The following is a 23,682-nucleotide window of genomic DNA, read 5'->3' as shown; positions in this document are numbered from 1 at the left end:
ATATAACAATTTTAAAATTATGCAACTTTTTTCATGCTAACTATTAACTCATGAAAAGGGCATCTGACATACAAGCTTTCATAGACAGCTGCTCCACAGAACAGAATCCTGTGCAAAAATGCATTTAATTTCTACTGAAAAAAGAAAACAGTATGTTTGCAAAGCTCAGCTTTATCTCGCAGTGTCCGTCTTTTTAGTATAACGTGTAATTTTGAGGTAGTCCAAAAGTAATCCAAAAGAATTCAGATTACATTACATTTTTTTGTAATCCAGTGGATTATGTTACTAATTGCATGAAATGCCATGTAACTTGTATTCAGTGACTGATGACATTTCAAAATAATCTGACACAACCCTGCACATCAGTAAGTGAAATATCCCCAAATCACAATGCTGCTTTTGACTCCAAAGGAAAAGTGGAGTCACTGTTGACATCAGAGCTGGAACAATTAGTCAATTAATGGATTAACCGATCGAAAGAAAATCAGTTGCCAAATATTTTTGAGCGTTGATTTGTTGTTTCAGTAATTTTTCAGAATATATGGCAAACATTTACTGGATGCAGCTTCTTAAATGTGAGGATTTGCTGCTTTTCTTTGTCTTTTCTGACAGTTAAAGAAGAGTCTTTGGGTTTTGGACAAAACAAGACATATTAAGATGTCACTTTGGGCTCTGGGAAATTGTGCATTTTCAAATTTTTTGGGGCATTTTATAGACTCAGTGATTGATTGCTCAATTGTGAAAATATCACACTGTCATCCAGGCGCTTCAATACTGATTAGTATTGTAGTATTACTTTGTTTCACTCACTGTTAGAGGAGTTATTCAGCTTTGTGCCTCATGAATGAACAGATGATGTTCTTTTCTTCTTCACTTCCCCAAGTCACAGCCTCGTAAAAACACACACAGTAGACTTTTCAGAATTGTGTTTGATCTGCTCCGTAAGAATTCATCCCGTCTCAGATTTGACACCCCCTCGAGCCAGTGCTCCTGCAGTGCTCCTCATCTAATTAATGCGCACTATAAGTGTCCTCTAGCTGGAAAGCACAGAAGCAAGACTCGTGTCTGTCATGTTACACTGATGCTCAGCCTGCAGCTGCACCGCCAGCAAATCATCCCGTCCTGGATTTGTTGCATGTGCGACTGAACTTCTACAACACAACTGAGCCATAATACTGTAGTCCTGTCGGCTCAGAACCGCAAAATGCACTTTTATTTCCTTTTCTGTATTTAACAATTCATTCTTCTCCGTCTCCGCTTCTGTTCTACGGGAAGCACAAAATCTCTCTTTTTCATGCATTTCTCTCCCCTGTTCCTCTGTCTGTTCTGTCTCATTCAAGCTGAGGGCAAAAAAAGAAAGAAAACCTGATGAATTTGAATCTTGAATTAGGTGCTACCCCATTTACATGAGATGGCGTGTAGAAGGTTTAATTTTTCACTTAAAACTTGCATGAATTGGTTACAGTGTGCTGGTTTTACAGCATTTTCTCTGCAACAATGACAACAATGTTCCTTAAATATGTATGCATATACATATTTTTTGTTTGGTGCAAAGGAAAATGGATATATATTTCTTCTGCTCCACAAACTTTGCCCACACTTGTTTACTTCATTGACAGAGCACATTTTGAGCAGATCCACTGTGAAATGCACATTTATAGAAAATAAACAGGCTCTCCTTGGTTTCCACTTTGTGTGTGTGTGTGTGTGTGTGTGTGTGTGTGTTAGTAAGCATGCATCAGACACGTATGAGCACATCTCAGCCTCGCGCTCAGCGGCAGCGACAGCACAGGGCCATGACATCACAATTAGTCCAGTTGTCCATGGGGTGATGGGGGGCTTTCATTAGTTGCATTATGGGGAGTGAGTTCGACAGGCCATGGCAAAAACAGCATGTTCTACCTCATGGCACTGCCTCCTTCGCTCTGCAGCTCCAAACTTGTCCTTGCTTTTGCCTCAAATGAAATGCAGCTGAATAAATGTGATGGAGCCACAGTCAGATTGTAGTTTTTAATGAAAACAGTTCATATAGGCACTGAGCTCGACATGTTCATTAAGTGACAACAGATTTGAGGGTGGTCTGCGTTCTGCACACTGCTGACTTTGTGGTGATTCACCTCGGGGTGAAGTATAGCTCACACTCTAGGTATGAAGATTTTCAAGCCATGCTGTGCTGAAAGCTATTATCATCCAACAACTGCCTGCTCTGGTGACCTTGAAAATGAAGGTAAAACAGGCCAGTTTCACACAATTAAAGGTCCACTGTGTAAGATTTATGGAGAACTATTGTGAGAATGTGACAGAAATAAAATAGAATATTCATAAGTATGTTTTTATTAGTGTATAATCACCTGAAAATAAGAATTGCTGCTTTTTGTTATCTTAGAATGAGCCCTTTATATTTGAGCAGGTCCTCTTCCATGGAGGACGCCATGTGTCTACACAAGTCTGTCTCTTGGAAATTCTGTTTATATACAGCTGATTTCCAACAAGTAAATAAGTTTTGTGGTAAACGTTGCAGCAAACTAAAATGAATAGTTTGGCATGTTTTCTTTTTTTTTTTAATGGTGTATTCTAGCATTAGAAGGCATCATGGGAAATGTGGGCGGTCTCTGCAGCATTTGTAGGAGAGCCCAGCTGAGCAGACGGTGATGCGAAGCAAAGTTGCCAACTAGTTTGTGAAATACATTGCTGGAGAGATAATAAACAATGAGCCCATCATTTCCCCTTTTTAATATAACTTTAATGTAAGTCTGTGTCTGACTGCTTACTGTGTTAGTGAGGTAGCTAATAGCTGTAGTGACTACAGTTAGTAATGTAGCAGTTACTGCATTACACTGTTAATACAAAGGCAGCACTTCCTACTTCTGTGTCAAATTAAAAGCCCTCTGACATTTTAGTGGACGGAAGCCATTCATTTCTTAACAAAACTTTTATTGTGAAACATTTAAAGTAATGTGTTGTTTTAAACTTCCTGACTCACAGTTCCACTCAGACCAGCTTTGTTCATGGGCTCTTTTTATGTTCTACTTTATGCAACCCTAGTTAATGTAATGCTGACTAAATAACATTTTCCATTAACATAACAATGAATTCTTATTAACATGCTTTTATACCAAAGGTATCAGTAAAACGTTCACTGAATGTTGTTTTCAATCAAAATAGGCATCTTGCCGTACACTATCCAGTTGTAATGACTACAGCATTACTTAAAAGCACTGAGTTGTGACGTGAGATTTATTTAATAATATGTAACCAAAATGGTGATCATTCACTAACCTAAACCCTAACCACTTGTCTAGACCACAAACTTCACATCAGCATCACACTTCTGTGACGACAATCTTCACGCCACATTGAAGTGTCTGTCTAGGCGTCATATTTTCCATGCATTTCCATGCGATCTGCTGTTTTCCTTTGATATGTGTGAATATTCCTGATGTATTTTCCATCAGCACAATTTGTAAGTGCTGCAGTGTGTGTGGATGAGCAAAACAGATAAAGAGAAAAGGCCATTTCCTGTGGCTATGCTCAGTACAGACAGGTGTTGGCGATCAGAGCAGAAGAATTAAAGTTTAGCTGTAAAGTTGTCTAGTGGCAGTAAATGTACAGTTTGCTCCTGACAACACAGCAGAAAAAGGATAAGAAGTGCCCTTGTCTTGCTTGTTAGCTGCTGGGTGAAGTGAAAGAAGAGTCTGTGGGATTAAACCTGAGCAGAATGAGCTGATCTCTGGCTGTAGAGGACACTCTGCTCCGCCTGTGTTGTCACATGTGGATAAAAAAATACATTTTCAGTGCCTTTTTACTGGGCACCTTGTGTTTACAGACGTATTGTTGAAAAAAATAGAAAGTCTAAATAAACGCTTCAACATGTGTTTTTGCCCATCAGACACAGCTGGGACATGAGACACATGGAGCAGGTGCAGACACTGATAAAAATGACAGCGTTTATATTGCGTGAGATATGTGAGTGAAAAATGCTTCTGACTTCCATGCAGTCCTTTAGAAGTTTTTTTTACTGGATAATTTTTGCGCCTATTGTTCATCAGTGAAAACAGCAAGTATCCTGATTAAAATGAATCGATTTCCTAAGTGTCACAGACTGAGTGAATAACTTGCAGGATTTGTGTGTCAGGGGGATGATGAGGAAATAAGGCTGTGTCCTTTGGGCTACACACAAACTCTCAGCTCTTCTCTTGGATCTGTCCCCTTCACCCTGTTGCTTTACGGCTCACAGTCTATTTTTAGCACACTTACTTTGTGACCTTTATGATACTAATTTTTTTGTGCCCTCTGCCTGGCATGTTACTGTGAAATATCACAGATATCGTCAGAGATCTTCTGGAGCCAGTCTGTCCCGTGTCACCTGACGTGCACTGTATGCCAGGTGCCTTCAGCCAGTTGATCACACAAACAATGAGTTGAGCCGTAACTGTCCCCTTGTCTCTATATATAGAGGAGATCACCAGCGGCAGGCCAAAGGATCTGTCAGTGTGGAGATGACAGAAGTCTCCAGTGCCAGAGGTTACGATGTGACATCTTGCAGCGCTCTGGCCTCAAATCTCTGGCAGCCGCCCTCCCTCGTCTCCTCTCTCTTTCCCTCTCCTCTCCTCATCCGCCTCTGCAGCATGTCTCATAGGTGACTTTGACAGTCAAGAGACTCAAATAGGTACACAGCTTCAGATTTGTTGTTGTTCTGTGGGATGTGGGACTGGAGTGTCATGGACCTCCCTCCCCCTCCTCCTCCCTCCTCTCTGATGCACATGCCATCTCTTCTTTGTATCAGTGCAGGTTCACCTTGGGCCCCAGAGTGAGCTCGCCAGCATCTCACTCAGGTGCCGTCATGTCACACTCTGGAAGTTAGTCAGCACTTGAAGTGTCTCACATGACTCATAAGATGGTAAAGGGTTGTTTCAACCAAATTACAGAAAGCATATTTTTTCACTGACCTCATGTGGTATCCAGTCATGCAGCTAGTTTTTGTTTGATTTATTCAGGTCTGAGGTTTTCGGCCTTCACTCTGATAAAACAGCAGTGACTGGCATTACATTTTATATTATTGGAGTGAAATGGATCCTTTCACAAAAGATAATATTAATATTTTATTGCTGTATCTTAAAATACCATGTTATAACTCATAGTTAACAGCAACCATCCTATAAGGCAGAGGTTCTCAATGGTTGTCAGCCAAGTTCCCCTTTTACTTATTTACTTAGTTATGTGAAAGAACAGCACATGAGAAAAGAATTAGAACGATGTACTAAAAATATTTGCACCATGTCAACACATACCCATGTCATACACACAAATAAATACAGTGTCTGGATTCTGATTATTTTAAATAACATACATATGTATAGAATACATATAAATGAAAACACAGAGTATAATATAATATTAAATTGAAATATAATAGGCATAATAAAAATGAAAAATAATAATAAGCTTAGTATGGCAGTCGGTGGGCATATGAATGGAGTCGGTTTTATGAGTTCTGAATGGAGTCAATATAAAATGGCGTGCAGCTTGATGTGCTGCATCAGACATGCTGCATACATATTGCTGTTGTGCTGAAAAATAAAACAGCCATTAAGATATCCTGGCAAAAACAAAAGAGGTCCCAGGTGCACAAAAGTGGAAATTATTTTCTTTTTCTTTTTTAATAAACCTGCACACAGTGCTGCTACAAAAACAGTCACTGAACACTTTATGGTTTTGCAGGAAGCTAAACTTCAGGTCGGACGATAGAGACTGAACTGAAGGTCTTGGGAGAGTACTTAGATTCTTTTTTTTTTTTTTTAACTTTCCGTACTATAATTAATGGCTATTGCATCATTTTAAACATGTGGTATCAATACTTTGATGCTTTTGAAAACCTACTTGACAGCAGAGAATCACTGTGTTAAATACTCATGGTAGCTTGACACACGTTATATAAAGTCAGTCTGAAGTCTTTGGAGTTCTCCAGTCATTCAGCTTCTGTTGTTTTTAAAACCAAGAAAGAATCAAGTGATCAAGTTCATTTTTAACAGAAAAGCACACAAACCTGAACACTACTGATAACTGAAACTCCTGAGTTTGTGAGACTGTTGATTTTGGTACTATAGAAGATCTCAGTTGCTATATGATCATGAATCTTATTTAGAATTATCTCAGAACCTGTAAGAAAATGACCAGTATAGACTCGTCTGACAGCAGATGCATGACATGATCTGTTGGATGTCACTGAGTGTGTGTGTTTGTGTGTGTGTGTGTGTGCGTGCACGCAGGCATGTGTAAAGGCTGAGTTTTAATTAGCTGAGCGCAGCAGCAGGGGGGAACTTCCCCTTACTGAGCGCTCCTTCAGCCAGCTGACAGAAATCACTGTGACAACGTTGTCTCTCTCCCCCTCATCCCCCGCACATCTTACCCCATCCCTCACCCCATCACCACTTCCCCCTCTGCCCACACTCCGTCCATCCAAACAACCCGAACCATCCCTCTTTCTGGAGACTTTGAGCAGCGATGCAATCCATACACGCCAGTGGCTATTTATAAAACTAGCTGTGTAGCAGCCAAAGAGCTCCAGGCGTTGTGTTTACTGCACAGAGATTAAACACTAACACTGTATGCTTACTTACATGACAGGTCCTCGTGGAGTTTCCACTAATTGCTCATTTTAATGAAGAGATGTTGTTTTTGTGTTTATCCAGTTCAAACACATCTCCGAGGACAGCAGGTGAAAACAGCAGGCAGAGAAGATGATCTGATGTTTGTCTGATGTTGATTCATTTCACTCAAATATTCAATCAGGTGTTTTTCCAACCACATTATTCAAATCTTGCATGGATGGTTGCCAGAGCAATGCTTATTTAGAGAGTCATGTAACATCCTCTGCTGTTTTTCTTGCTTTTAAACAATGAGAAAGTTTTCTTGGCTGAAATTTATGAGCCAGTTTCTAGAATCCACAGGATCTTATTATTCTAGCAAATTGCTGTACTTTGTTGGCAGCAGTCTCAAAACGGTTTTAATATTTCAAACTGTCTTTTCTTCTAAATGTCAGAACTTGTCATGTTTTGGAACAACGCTGTTTAAAGCTGAGTTCACACCTTGAATCGCTCTTGAGAATTTAAATGTCTGGATGGAGGCCAGGAGGGGTCCTCTCCTCCCGGCTGCTGAGAGAAGCTTTTGTGTGACTCCACATTCCTGTAATGGAGACCAGATGTTCTCCATGTTTTCACTGTGAGAAATGAGGTTGATATTCATTTTCCAAAATATTTGTCTTGCAATATTAATTCCACCCACCTCGCAGATGTATAGGCTGCTCAGTCATGCGTGTGGCTGAGTTTCCTTGAGTGTGATGTAGCGCTGTGCTAGTGGAGTTCAGTTGTCAATGAAACAGAGTTGTTTGTGAGAAGTAAACACTCATGAGAGGCAGCGATCACGCTGGTGGCTCCCGGTGATTCACTGTCTCGCTCATTAATGCTCATCTGGATCAGCGTGGAGCCGTCAGGAACATCTGAGGACTGGAGATGGTGTGTGTGTCCATGTTCAGTTTTGACAGTTATGTTTCTCTAGATGAGATGCTGCATTCACGTCACTGCCAATCTGGCCTTTTTGTAAATGACAGGCAGCAATACTGCAGTAAATGTAATTTATTCCTGTTTTGTGCGGAGGCTTGACTGATGCTGAGTTTTTGAATGTGACACTGGAAATCAACAATATCTGATCGATCTGACAACACTGCTGCAGGGCATGTCTGCTGTCTGAAAAGTTCTCTTCAAAGCAGCGTTCATACGAGGACTTAAGAAACAGCATGAGAGCAGCTCTAACAAGCTGTATCATGGAATATACTGTGCACAGTGACTGTATACTTCCACAGAAGTTAGTGTTGTCTGATGTTTTAATTGGTAACATGAACCAGCATTGTATTAAATCCAATGACAGACTGATAGAGCTGTTGCAACAAAGACTGAAGAAACAGCAAAAAAGGAAAGCTCTAGCCAGCTGTTTAATGGAATCAAGGCTGTGAGAGTATAGATTTTTTCTTACCACATTTAAAAAGCATCATACAAACGCACACACTTCACTGTCCTCTGAGATTATTTATACATTTTTGCATGTTGAAAAAAGTTATTGCTGTGGCTCATGTGTTGTTAGCCATTCACTGCCAATCCCAATCTCAATCCAAGTGAGCAAGTGTGCAACAACACTGATCTCAAATGCATTGCACAATAACAAAAAAGGCAGATGCTATTTGCAGGCTGGAATATCCAATGTCACTATTTACACCCAGGTGTATAAAGTCTAGCATGGCAGAGACAAACACCCAGGTGTCTGTACCCAACAATGCTTTTTGCATCCAAGGTATAAATAGTCAACATGGCTATTTACACCCAGGATGGAATAGCAAATGTGATTATTAAGGCAGAGACAAGCACCCAGCCAACAATGCTATTTGCACCAGCATGACATGATCTCCTCTTATAACCCAACCAAGTACTTTTATTTCCTGAACCTAGCCAAGTAGTTTTGTTTACTATAACCAAACCGAGCAGTTTTGTTTCCTGTAACCTGAACAAGTAGTTTTGTGTCCTATAACCAAACTGAGCTGTTTTATTTCCTATAACCTAGCCATGTTGTTTTGATTCCTGCAACCTAACAAGTAGTTTTGTTTCCTATAACCAAACCATGCAGTTCGTTTCCTATAACATAACCTATAACCATGCAGTTTTGGGTCCGATAACCTAACCGAGTAATGTGACTAAGCAGTTTTGGTTCTCATAAGCTAACCAAGCAGTTTTGTTTCCTATAACCATACCAAGTAGTGATAGAGCTGAGTGAAACAGAACCTAGTGTGTGACAGCTAATTGGTCTCTGTGTGTGTCTTCTATGAAAACTGAAGTCAAAAAGAGTCAAAGTGTGTGATGAAAGCAGCAAAAATCTCCACTTTGCACTTGAAGAAACTGTGAGAGAAACTGTAAGAAACAATTTGAATATAACAGGCTAACTCTTATATAACCAAATAAATTCTGTATTGAGGCGTTTACGTAAATTGGTTGGTGTTGCAGATATAATTAATAGGCTTAGTCGTGTCTGTGTGAACTGCAGCGGCACTGAATGATTTGTGAGTGGTATGAAGGCAGGAGAGTACCATTAAGAACCACTGGCTGGAGAGTATCAGGAGCGGAGCACATATTTTCTCTGGGAATGAAAAGCAAATAGAGTGAATTGATCCCTGTTTGCTGAGGATATCAAGTCACCCATTAAGCTGAGGTTAGGGAACTGCTATGCTTATGAAGCAGTTCTGCTAAAGTGTTCTTTCTTCTCTCTCCCACACTCACGCTTCCTGCCTCCTTCGCTCCTACATTCCCTCTTTGTTTTCCTCTTTGTGCTCGTTTTGCTCACAGACCCTTACGTCCTCCGTGAATCATTAGACTGAAATGAAGCCAGACCTACACGCTACATATCTTCGATGTTTTCTTTGTTTTATCTGAAACAGATCTCAACATCTCATCTCTAAATATAGGTTAACATTTTCATCTCAGATTAAGGCCTGTCTCTTTGAAGTTTGCATCTCCAGACTGAATATGTCAGATCGGTTCGACCGGGCCTGTCCCATCCCAGAGACTCAGAGAAATGCTGCCAAGAAATGCAGCCTTCTGATTTTTGTCTGAATTTAAGAACACAACCTGTGTATTCTTTGCAGCCCTCAGTGTCCCAAAATCTACATGCCGGCCGGTGGTTTAATATTGCGATCAGTCAGCCTGCGCCCACTTGTAAACCTGGCTCATATTCATATTTCAAGGTTGAGTTCAGCAGGTGTTTGTGGTCAGGTGGTCAGTCATTGCTTAATATATCACCTCGTTTAAAATTGTCCTGTTAGTCATGTGAGGTGCTGAGCGCTGCTGGTGACCACCTAAACACAAAAGGCCTGCCAGTTGTCCATCATGCTGGCCATTTGAGTCTGATGCCGCGTTCCGGTCAAACTCAGAGGTCGGAATTTCCCATTTGAAATTTCCAACTTCCGACCTCCAAGCGTTCCAGGTGCGCGACCCCAAACGTAAACACAAAAACATGACAAAATGATTTATCACACAACTGAACTGAACAAGAGAACCATGTGTGCTATCACCACGCCATTAAACATTTCATTTTATGGCACTTGGAAACATATTTGAATTTTCTGTTCCATAATAACATTGAAGGCATACTTTGATATCAATTTACATGCAGAACAGGTTTAACTATATGATAGTGTGTATTCTTTTAGTTAAATGTAGACATATTTTCTTTATGTTACCTTATAGTTGATTTAACATTTACAGTGTTTGCTCTCATGGGGGCTGCCATTGTTATGTGATGTCAGATAACTGCTTCTTAATAAAGTAACGGATGAAGGGCGTCCATAAGAACCACTGTCATTTGATAAAAACCCCTAATCATTAGTTTTCTTGGGACGGGATGGCTTGGGATGATTTGATGCATTGACACAGTCCTATGACTACTCGCTTGAGTTAGCATGCTAAAATTCAAAGTTTAATTTAAGAGCACAAGGTCATAAACAGAGCCTCTCTGATCTGTTCTGTGGCTCAATAATGAACTGCAATGACATTTGGTTTTGTTGGATTTATCATTATGGCTTCAGCTTGTTAGAGGCATATGATCGCACCAGAGCTGAGGTTGTAATGGTACAATTGCACCAATTGTTAACAAGCGAGTGACTGTATGTGTGTTTAATATTCATGGTTCCAGGTGGGGGCGGGTTTGGCTTAGAGATAAGATGTGAAAAGTGCACTGAGATAACTTTTGTTATGTTTTGGTGCTATATAAATTAAACTGACTTCACTTGACAGAATCGTCCCAAACCAGCTCCCCTCCAGAAGTGTGCAAAATGTAAAACGTCATTCACTTAGAAAAAAAAAAAATGTTGCTGCAGACGACAATCCAGGCAGCGATGACGCTGTTCACCACAGTGTAATTGGGAAAACAAATGAGTAATATACAAACATCACTTGTAGGGAGGCAGGGTTGTTCGGGGGGAGATTAGAATATTAAAAAACAGGAGCAGGCCAGCACTTCATCTCATCTTTATATCTCAGCAGCCTCTGAGGTAACAGAGGAGTGATTAGCATTAGCCTACTAATGCTATATCATGCATAATAACTTTTGGAAAAGTTCATTACAGCTGGATCATCCAATCACTGAAGATTCTGTTGCCACTAATGTGAATTAGTGATTCAGAAGTAATTTTACGGCAACAGGACAATGTTTTGTTGAAATAAAAAAGTGTTGTCAATATGCTACGAGAGGCTAGCGTGAGGCTCATGGGTACTGTGGCTTTTGTGCCATTAAACATACAAACTGTGGGAAAAACCATGATTTATTTATTCTGGAAGCCTGTGCTTGGTAACAATACGATTATTGTCAAAAGTGAACTTTGAAGCATAAAATCTACTTGAAGCAGCGTGTCCTCCATTTCCCCTGCTGCTAAAATAAAGCTACAGTGGTTTAAAATGATCCCAAAATATAATAGTTTGTCAGCGTCACACTCATAATACTCAGCATGCTGCGTGTAAGATTAATTGTACAAACAGTTTAGATTCAATGCACTTTTCTTCGTCTTCTTCAGTAACACATTCACACCAGAGACAAATGGAACATGAAGAGTTTGGTCTGAATGCAGGTGTTATTTCTCCTCCTGTTCGCTGGGGTTTTTGTCACCAGCTGTCTCCCTTATGTCTATTCTTGGCCTTTCTACCTTGGTGCTCATGCAGGCTGACAGCTTAACTGCAGTGTGCAAGGCTTCCAAAACAACTAAATGCTACCATTCCTGCTCTGATACCCACCTTTGCTTTGTCTGTGGCTGCAGGAAGGACAAAAAGCATCTATTTTTGCTTGATTCTCCAGCTTTAGGATTTTATATGAGCCATTCTACTGAATTAGTGCAAACTGCTGTTGCACAAGCAAAAATTAAATTTAAAAAGCATTTAATTGTGCAAATCTTATGCTCACTAAGATCCTACCATTAATTATTGTAATCCAAAATAATGTTTGAGATGCAGTAAGTATATATATGTAAAATCATCATTTGTAGAATATTTTGAATTGGGAGGAGGCTGTCCCGAACCATCTTTATTTCAAAGTCTAACTTAAAGAAATATGCTGTACACCCATTTTCTGCAATTCAATAAACTTTTTTGTTTTTTATTTCAGAAAACTGGGTTATAGCTTAACATGTGTGAAGTGGAGTCTTTGAGATCAGCTCAGAATGATCTGAAATTGTCACGACTGAAACATGATGATGATATTTCGGTTGTATCGAGACCGTCTCGGTAGTGACAAAGGAAACATTTAATCCTTCACTTTGGGGAAATAAACACAATTTTAGCCCAGTTAAGCAAATTAGATGTATATTTGTAAACTCTATGTAATTTCAAATTCTGTAATGTCACAAATAGCATCTGAAATTTAACTAAAATTTTCATTACCGAAATAGTCACTAATGAAACATGGGATGTTTTGTCAAAAGTAAAATATATTAAATCACAGACTAAGATGTTATTAAAATTAACTTAACTTCTAAATCAGTATGATCAATTTTCTGCCCTTTACAAAGAAAAATTGTATTCAAAGTACAATGACAGTATGCTTAAAAAAATATTTTTACAACATGTTCAGAGAAGCTACAACTAAAATTCCTCAAGGAAATTTTAAAAGTTACAAAACCCATTGCACAGGTGGATTTGCTATCTTACACCAGCGCAGTTGCCATTTTTGCCACATCTGCAAAATAGTAAATGAAGTTGCACCTGGGCTGTGTGGCCATGAGAGGGAGGTCTAAAAATGAAGGCAAAACAAAGGTGTGGCCCTGCCGAATTTGCTATCCTGTGCTGGGTGCGTTGGAGTTAAAACAACGTGGGGCTAAAACCTGGTCGAAGTGCAAAGTCTATGGCACAGTTGGTCTGTCTGCACAAGATAGCACCTGGTGCATTTGGCACACATACACACATACACGTCTGCACAATCACAAAACACTTTCATTTATGTTCAGCCTTCTCCCCACACAGAAGTTACAATTAGTAAATGTTTGAATAATACGATCAGCAATAAAGTGTGAATATTGCAGTTAAAAGTGTGTGGGTGTGTGTGTGTCTTGTGCTTGTCTGAGGCAAAATGAAAATACAAAATGAGAAAGACAAAATGTTTACATACATACAAACAAAGTTCTGGGAAAAAGACCCTTTTATTTTGAGATATTTGCCACTCAAACCTTGAACCATTTGTGTAGAACGGTCCATATGTGTTAATTTAAAATGAGATGCTCAAGATGACTGTGTGTGGATGTGAGGGAATATTTTTTTCCACATCAGTTTGTTCGACTGAAGCAGTTTCCTCAATGGACAAAATGAAGCAAAATGTTTGAGAGCTGCAGAAAAGAAATGCTCATGATTACAGGAACTTTCTTGCCCTCATGACATGTTTCTTGTTTTTTTTTTTCTTTTTATTTGCGTGTGTGTGCAAAATGATCGAGGATAGCAAGATACTTTGTCATGGCAACAGTAACAAGCACAAACATCTCCAATGTTAATCTCGTCTGACAGGCAGAGATACTGTATGCCATACATGCCATGAACCCTCTCCACATGCACATGCACTCCTGACTGCATTACATGCATACATGGCTGCTGCCTTTGCCCTCTCATTAACTGTTTGCCCATTAGACCTCGGCTCTGCTCAGGTTGTGTGGTCCCGTACACTGGAACGCCTGATTTTAATGACATGCTGTGCTTCTGACATGCTGGCATGCTTTTTTGCTTTTTTTTAAAAATGCTTTTTCTCATCCACTTGGATCACATTGTTAAACACAGTCAATCAAAAATTCTATCTTACAGTCTCCAAGCTGTCCACACAATATGTTAGAGATTACTGTGGCTGCAGCAGGCACAATACTACTACTACTACTACTACTACTACTACTACTACTACTACTAATAATAATAATAATAATAATAATAATAATAATAATAATAATAATAATAACAATAGTAGTAGTAGTAATAATGTGCAGTAGTGGTTTAATAATTTGGATAAAATGGATTTATATATCGCCCCCTCAATTAACAGGATTGGTTCCTCAGGTTTCTGATGTCATATACTCAGCCTGACTGAATGTGGGTATTTTTTTTGTCCTTGCTCACCACAGTTTCAAAGCAAGAAGTGCTCTGACATGGTGTTTACTGCTTATTTCACTCCTGATATGTCTTGTAACACATAAAAAACACCACAAGGACATATTTTACAAGATTAGAAATGTGATTTTCACTGAACGTGGCCTTTTAAAAGATTTGCATGTCAGGGCAGTGCGGTACCCAAAATTACCAAAAAATTACAGCTGGTGTAAATAAGCAATGACTGCTAGAAGTCCAATCATAAAATAAGAGCAGCTTTTTGTAAAGAAAACAAAAGATAAGTGATTTATTTATATCATTATAATTTAAATGAATGAATCTGGAAACTTCTGAAAACTTATTCCAGACCTGGATTCAAAATAAATACAATTTCCTTGCTGAATATTTTGTTGTAAAATGGTTTCTCTACAATTAAGTCACACTTGAAATACAATGTTAAAAAATGGTCTGACTCTTTTGACAAAACTATTTTTCCAGGAGAAATGTAACTTATGATAAACCGTAACTTTAATATGCTGCACAAAGTTTTTTTTTTTTTTTTAAACTTCCCAACCTCAAATGTCCTCATGTTCAAATTACAGTCAGAGACATGGAGCAAAACATGTATCTCAGTAATGTGACACGTAACAAGTAGAGGAGGCGACATGATGAAGCCCTACTGTAACCACTTTAAGACATGCATTTAGACAGTAGACTAACAATACATCATAGAGTACAACAAACATCCAAACACACAGTCAGAATCCATAAACAGAATGGAGGAGCAGGAGCGTCGTGCAGCGCTGCAGCAGTGTCAGGCTGTGAGTGCTCAGTAGTTCGGATCGTGGCGATGAAGAGAAGCCAGATCAAAGACAGAAAATGAGTCCTGACATGCTTTCAGGTGTTTACGGTAAAAGCAGAAAGGCTTTTGCTTTGATTCTGATAATTTCATCAGCTCACGTCTTGTACTGTAGCTGACTGCTTCTCATGGGTGTCATAGTCAACATCTATTTAGCATGTTCAGCTCGTTACAAAGCACATCGGAAAGATTTGTTCCCTTATCTCAAATTGCATTCAGTTTTAATAATTCAGTTCCAGGTAATCTTCCCCCACCAGATATTTTCTCTCCTTAGAAGCTGTAATCCCATCCAAGGAGAAAATAACTGACAGCTGTTGCACAACCTTGACCATTTGTGCTTCCTTTGTGCTCCTAGTCTCAGTCATGGAGAAGAGTGTGAGGATTCAGCGTACAGAGAGCAACAAATATGTTGAGAATGGATTACTGTCCCCCAAAAACACACACATGGGCTTATCCGTCAGTGGTGCTGGATGAGGCATGCGTCCCAGAAGCGCTCTCCAACATGTCAACAGTAATGCTGGCTGCAGTGATAGAAGTGACATACCAGTGGCTGGAAATTAATTGGGTAGCTGTCCTGAAATTTCACAGCACAGTGGAGAGAAAACAGTTTTAGAGGAGAAAAAAAAAAAAAAGATGCCAGAGAAGAGAGCAGATCACAAGCATACAAAAAGGATTTAATTTTCTGCCGTTGGCCGTGGAGCTCAATAATTAGATTTCTGTGGTTGTGAATGTGCTGAAGTGGTGACTGATTTGACCGGGACTGGGTATCTGTCATCGGGAGGGGGCCGTAGGTCATCCAGTCAGCCCCGAGACAGACGGGAAATGGTATTCCCAGGAGCGTTCGTGACCTTTTCTATTACCGTTAACAAGAGGTGAGAGAGCTGCAGGTCACACTGTGGAGGGGACCGCTCACAGCATCTCTGAAGGAACCCGACTGAATACTCAGAAGACCTTTTATTGAACAGATTTGAATCAGATTCACCATCTTAGTATGCTGCTGTGAGTTTAATGCAAGAATTTTCGCAAATTTACAGACAATCTGGTTACGATTAAGATCAATTTACCTCTTTTTGTCACAACTGTGACACAGTGTGAATATCTTAAAGAGAGTAGGGTTGTGTACATAGTTTGGATTATGGGGCAGCTAAGGGGATCTCGGCTCCACCAAAAAGGACACAAGCTCCCCTGAAGGTTTACTGTGAGACATTTAGGAGGAGCTCTAAAACATTGTTCATTTACAGTGCTACAGGCTATAGTGTCTTTTCTTTTTTAATTTAAACTGCACAACAGTCTATTTGTAGTTAAAATCAATGTGTGATGTGTGATTCTGTGTCCCTGTAATTTTTATTTATTTCTTATTTTTCGCTCTGATTATTATTTGATTTTGAAACAGTAGCCTTATGCTGTTGTTATGTAGTGTTTATTAAATGTTATTGACAGTATTAACTGGTTGTAGTGATAAGAGCAGAATGTTTTTTGCAGTAACCCTGCAACTGACTGTGCTGTTGCACACTTCCATGTATTCTTGTGCGTTTGAAATGTTTTAATAGTGGTGCGCACGGGAAAATAGGGCTCCCCCAAAGGCTGCTGTGTAACTTGAACCCTGGTCGTGTACTCAATATCTTAAAGGTATCAAAATAACCCAGTTCCAAGTAGTATCAAAAATTCTCCAGTCAAATGATACCTGCATTCAATCTTTTTCATATACACATCTAGAAAAAACAACTTGTGCATTTCCTGCTGTCCGCTAGTTGCTATAACTTCCAGAAAAACACTGAATATGTCAGATACATCTGAGGAAGTGAGGAGGCAAACATGACCTGACCTTTTCTTGCCCACTGAAATATCTGGTTTGCTGTCTACTGTCTGCCTGAATCCATATGAATGCAACATTACTTTAGTGAGAATACTTTTAAGATGTCAAAACCACAAAAAAATGGAAAAAAACATATTTTTCAGCTCTGACAAGAGCAGAATTGCTCTTCACCTAGTGCATACGGAGAGCATCTTCAGCCTCTGTGACCTTGAATTGGAGCGAGCGAGTATGTAAAATGATGAGTTGGTCTCTCAGAGCTTCATGTCAGTGGTTCCTGCACGCTGTCTGCTGCAACGTTGATGTTTACACGCTCTGAGCTGCACCACATTCAGCAGTATGAAGTGTAATAATGGCCTCCAATTGGTGTTAGAGCAGAAATATTAGCCCCTATTATCCCAACAAAGACCTTCCTCTGAGGTGTTTTGCTTTCATTCAGTGGCTACCAGTGTATGTATGCTGTCTGAACAATTTCTGTCAAACTGGTGTGCACAGAGCAGAATAAAGATCCTCAGTAAACAACGACAGACGACTGGAGAGCTCCCCTGTTACCACAGTTACTGGACAAAGCAAAGATAAGTCTGTCTCCTGAAATAATCAGCAAGGAATCTTCAGCCAATCAGGTCTTTTTGATCCGTCTATGCTTCGTTTAATTTAGTCGTGTTCACTGTGTTCCCATGAGGCAGCACAGGACTTCAACACAAAGACTCCCTATTTCTCTGAATTTAGACGTGCAGAGGTCAGTGACATGAATATCAACATGAATTTCAGAAACATGTTTTAAACATGTTGTCATTTCTTTGCACTGCCGCTGCCCCATGACGCACATATACAGTATATATCTACAGCAGGCTAAAATATGCACACGCACTTACAATACATGGTCCCCTTAATATATGAATTACACTGTTCATACCTCCCAGATCAATTGGCTTCTTCAAGTTTGCATCAAACAGGCTTATATAATCAACTGTCAGTTGTCTGCGTGGCCAAGTGTGTGTGTGTGTGTGTGTGTGTGTGTGAGCTCATGTGTCCTTGGCGTGCTCCTGGCCGGTTGGGGCCCTCTGAGTAACGTGGAGCTGTCAGTGTGACATTGTTGTGAACTCTACCTAAGATTAGAAAACAGAGGAGTAAAGGAGCAGCTACTGCAGACATACACACACACACACACACACACACACACACATGGATGCATGCACAGCACAGCTCTCCAGGCTGACACACCCAGTTCCACATCACACCGTCTTTGCACTTTCTTTTCACTCTTTTTGACTCACACCCTGCATTATATTGCTGCTTAATGGCATATTTCACCTTTTTGCGGCTCTCTCTGATCTCAATTTCAGTCTTGAAATGATTTTCCTTAAAATAAAATCAGCCTATCAGTGAGAGCTGTTATATTTCCTCCACATAGGTCACCGCACTGCTTCAGCATGAAGAAAATCCAACATCTAAAGGGACAGTTCGCCCCCAAATCAAAAATACTATATTTTCCCCCTGGCCTGTGCTGTTTATCCATCTAGATTTTTTTTTTTTTGGTACGAGTTGCAAAGTTGACCATAGAGATGTCTGCCTTCCCCCCAGTGTCATGGGACTAAATGGCACCCGGCTTGTGGTGCTAGAAACACCAATAATCATGACCTGGTTACTCACGTTAATCCACAAACCTTGTTGTGAGCAGCTTCATGTTAGAATTATTTTCTTCAGTAGAAAGTAGTTCTGGTAGATTATACCGCAGACAGAAAGTAGTTCCTGCATGAAACTGCACAAGATTTGTGGATTATCTAGGTTAACCAGGTCATGATTGGTTGTTCAACAACGAAGATAACACCTCCCATGATCCCACGCTACTTCACAGTGTCATCAAACTATATCTTTTGTTATTACTGTTATTACAGCAGAACTTGCATATTGTGCATTTAACATGAATATGGTTATTGTCACAATATGGAAACTAAATATCCTTTTATGGTCATGTTTAGGCACTTATATCACTTTTAATGTAAGAAAATATTTTTGTCTTCATCAAGTAATGAAAATATGAACAGTAACCATGAGAACAAAGTGCTTTTGCTGGCTAACAGGACATGGGATGTGAGCCTTGATGTCAAAGTCCTGTGAGAAAACACGGTACTTAATGGAGAAAACACTGCTACTGAACATAATACAAGAGGAGATTACATTTACTCCAAAACTTGCAAAACAAATGAGTTGTACATAAATAGAGTGTCTACTGTAGAAGAGTTGGATTGTGACGAGTTTGTAATGAAGTAAATTTTTTTTCTCGCATAGCCAGACCTCAAGCTCACAGCGGCCTGGTTGTGTGATATTCATATGTGATTATTTAAACTGTATGATTAACAAACCCTCCATATTAAATGACAAAATGCATCATTTATCCCCACCGTCTGGGACAATACATAGAAGTGTTTTTTTAGATGATTTTTTGGGGCATTTTTGTTTTTGTTATTGGACAGTTTTGACAGTTATGAGACAGAGAGGACACATGAGGAGAGAGAAGCAACAACACTGCAGTGAAGCGGCATGAGCATTCATGTTATCAAGATGCTCCATGGAAACATTTTCTGACCTCCTCTTCCTAAGTGGACTGTGTCACCTGAGCTCCTCCTTTGCCTCTCATCATAATTAATATGGCTGCTACAGGACGTTATTGCTTGAGCGTGACCATTTCTTGTTTTGGGGCACTTGCTCAAATGACCGTCCTTCTTCTTGCAATGACAGTCAATATCATTTTAATTAAACTATAGAGAATGAAAGAAAGAATAAACCACTTCGGTATGCCGGCCTTTTAAAACTCAAATCAAGTCACAGGCAGCCTCATGATTTCCAAATATTGCAAATTGCAATTGCAAAATGCAGATTTATCAGACAAGGTTTTCTCCAGACCTTCATGAGCTATTGATGAGATAGAGGAAGGGCTCTGCAAGGTTACAGAAACTGAATAAATGCATCTTCATTGGGCAGCTAATCTAACCTGCAATGATTATGTATTACAAAGACTAACTTTCAATAACATTGCACCACATCAGCATCCGACAACATTTCTAAGTGTGAATAGTCAAGACAGTGCAATACGAACTCCTCAAACACTATTCTCAGGGTGGCAGTACAACAATAGCATCTCCACCATTTAAATTTCTCGCTTAGACTGTGTCAGTCTTTTTAAACCTCAGCATCTCACGCCTGATTACTTATTCACTTGGCTCTCAGTCTATCTCTATCAGTCTGTCTGACACACACACGCACATTATAAATGTAATTCATGAGAGCGAGGACATGGAGAAGTCTCTTCTCGGTCTTGAACACACAAATCTTGCGCCATGCCTCTGATCATTCCGTCATCATACCACAAAGCACAGTCTTAAATGATGGAAATGACATTATTTCTGCAGCAGGGACTAATTTATCTGACTGCCTTCCGGCACTGGCACAAGCATGTGTTTGTGCTCCACTCTCTGGGGCTGTGTACTTTAGTTATAATGATAATAATGATCATGATGATTATAATGAAGATGAATGAACTGTAACAGCTCTGAAGCATCACATTTAAAACTAGTGTCCTCATAATTTTGATGTCTTTTTGTGAGGACAGGCACATCTTGTTGTGTGATCTTGCTCAAGCGTTCATACATGCATGTGTCTTTCATAGCAGGATAACTTGTCTTTTCATGGTTTAAGTGCACCTTTTCTCTTATCCCATGTGGACAGTAAATTTATAGAGTTCTCTTCTTGATAACAATTAAAACAGCTATGTTTGGCCACAGCTGAACACTCCACTCCAAGATTGTTGTCCCACCAACATTGTTAATTACGTTGTGGTCATTTCTGTCTGTGAGATCAGATAGTTTGTGGGGTCAGTGACAAGAACAGCAGGCATTTCACCCATTTTTGTAGCTGACAGTACATCAACTCCAGTCTTCCAGTTGGACAGCAGAGAAGAATCATCAGTGACCAGTGAGCACCAGGTCACAGTAACACATCTTTACAACTTTTGGATGGATTGCTATGCAATTTGGTGCAGTGTTAGGGCCGTCATCAGGTCAAAATTTGTTGAGTACTAATACAGGTTGGTTTTACAGTGAGCATAACAGCCCCCCAACATGGATAAAGACTATAGAGTCTTGCAGTGGAAGACTCAGGCTGTCTGAGGGGCAGGGGCAAAAAAAAAACTTTAAAAAGCACTTTGCCACAAATTGTCCACCAGGACACCTTAAAAGGCACCTTTCCACATTTTGTCCATTGGTGGGGCAACTTAGAAGTCACTTTGCCACATTTTGTCCACTGGTGGGGCACTCTTATCATATTTTATCCAGTAGAAGGACACATTAGAAGGCACTCTACCACATTTTGTCCACATCCTATGGGAATACTGATAGAGGCAGGTCCTCTGGAGGCAGAGTCGACTTTACAGCTGACTTTCTGTTGAGGGGATTAAAGTGGGCATACAATTTGTTTAAGTCATCCGGTGATGTGGCCTCACAAATGGTAGGGGCCCTCCTGCTTTGGTAGGCTGAGATATTCTGGATTACCTGTCACATATCTTCAAGGTCTCTCTCCAGTCTCTGCTGACGTCTCCACTTTTCCTCCTTGATGCCAGCCGTCCTTTGCTCCCGTGGTGCTGTCAGCTTTCTTGTCACCTGACCAAAATGCAGGTCTTTTTTTTTTTGCTCTGGATAGAGCCCTTACCTCCCCATTCATCCAGGTTGTCAGGTTGGGGAATAATTGTATTTTCTTTCTACCATAAAGGCAGTAACAGCTGAAGTGTACTGAATCATGAGATTTACCTTCCAACAGTACATGTGATTTACATCAGTGATGGGCATGTCAAGTTTGTCATTTGTTGTTAGCTAGAAGCATTTATAGCCTACTGCTGGTCCCCAAGCAGCAGTGGGAACACCTGAGCTGCAGCAGTGCTTGCCAAACGGCACTGGGAAATGCTATGAGGTGGGAGAGCCAAGAGATAACTTAGTATGGATTTCCAGCATTCCTCCAAACAATGAAGATGCCAGTCGCTATCAAGTCTAGTTCCACTTTTTTACCTGTTAAAAGAAAGTTTTCACTCAATACTATCGGCTTAGTGCCTGCTCCTGGTTGGAACTATTGTGTAGATAAAGAGTCTGATCTAGACCTGCTTTATATGAGAAGTGCCCTGAGATAACTTCTGTTAAGGTTTGGTGCAGCATAAATAAATTGACCTGAATGATAAGCTCTACATATCTTTTTATGTAGGCCACATATTTTTAAGAGCACTGTTGGAGGCAGCCTGATCTTAGATTTCATTTCCAGTGACTTCTCCATTGTAATTGTTGTGCATGTAACAATGAAGTCTCTTTCAGTTGTCAGTCTGGATCTTTGGCAGCTCTGTGGTTCTTCCTGACAGCTCCTGTTGAGAGAAGAACTCCAACACTTGATTGACTTGAAGAGATGGAAAGTGCTGCATTACTATTACATGATGGTAAAATATAGATAATAACTTGTTACTCAATGGAGATGGGTGTGGCAAAGCATCTCACACACACACACACACACACACACACACACACACACACACACACACACACACACACACATTTCATCTCATCAGACAGAAAGGGTAGAACTCTACATTACTTTTTTTTGACTCTTCAAGTGTTCAAGTTCCTCTCTCAACAGAAGCTGTCAGGAAGAACCACAGAGCTGCCAAAGATCCAGACAGTTAAAGAGACTTCAGTTCAAGTTCTCTATCGTCATATGCGGGACAGTTGTTGCCAATGAAATTATTAGATCTCAGGCTGCTTCTAACACTGCTCCTACAGATATGCATGTCTAATACAATGTAAAAATATATTTGTGAGGCGGGAACCATGAAATGTTTCATGAAAAATGACTTAAACAGTTATGAAAGTCTTTTAAATTTAATATTCTGTCAATTAACTAATTGTTTCATTGCACTTACTCAGTAACCCGTGTAGTGATTTACTGTGGTAACCAATGTAATGTTTTCAGGACTGGAGTAATGTGGGCTCTTTCTGTCTGGTCTTTGTCAGAACACGTGCTGCTGCGTTCTGCACAAGTTGTAACTGACCAATGGCTTTCTTTGACACACCGGACAGAAGAGTGTTACAGTAGTCCAGTCGACTGGAGGTGAAAGCATGAATTAGCTTTTCTGTGTCTGCCAGGGAGAGAAACGGTCTGACCTTTGCAATATTCCTCAGGTGATAGAATGACCCCTTACTTACATTCCTAATGTGATACTCAAAGTTTAAATCCGGATCAATGATAAGTGTTCCTTTGTGTTAATTACAGACAATTTTAGGTAGTCAGACAGTTTCTCTCTTTCTGCTTTTACTCCAATAACCAGGACTTCAGTTTTATCTTTATTCAATTGAAGGAAGTTCTGATTCATCTATATTATACTTATATCAGACATACATGCAATCAGATTACTGACAGAACTGTAGTTATTGGGGTTTATGGAGATATATAGCTGGGTGTCATCTGCATAATTATGGAAATTGATGTTGCGATTTCTAATGATATTGCCAAGTGGTAACATATACAGCCTGAAACGAACTGGTGTTAAGATGGAGGCCTGAGGAACACCACATGTCAGCCCAGTTTTGTCTGAGGATTGGTCATCCATGGCCACATAGAATGGTCAGCCAGTTAAGTAAGACCTGAACCACTTAAGAAGTGTCTCAGAGAGACCAACCCACTGTTCAACAGAACACTGTGTTGTCTTTTTTGGGGTGTGGATTATTCAAAGCAGTTTTAAAAGCTTTCAGGAAGGTGCCTGTGAATAGTGAGGAATTCGTAATTGTTAAAAATTCCTCAGCCAAATTGTTTAAAATCAATTTTAA

At 39.9% G+C, this 23,682-nt stretch overlaps 1 protein-coding gene across 1 annotated transcript in view; it reads left to right on the top strand.

The window, feature by feature from the left end:
* Positions 1-23,682, top strand: part of LOC146318677 (CXADR-like membrane protein) — an 86,159-nt gene that overhangs the window by 908 nt on the left and 61,569 nt on the right. The window lies entirely within an intron of this gene.

Source organism: Lutjanus erythropterus, chromosome 11, assembly GCF_056507025.1.
Source record: "Lutjanus erythropterus isolate fLutEry1 chromosome 11, fLutEry1.hap2, whole genome shotgun sequence".
NCBI classification, from domain to species: Eukaryota; Metazoa; Chordata; class Actinopteri; order Lutjaniformes; family Lutjanidae; genus Lutjanus; species Lutjanus erythropterus.
Note: the sequence above shows the minus strand (reverse complement) of the source record. Positions and strands in the feature narration are given on the sequence as shown.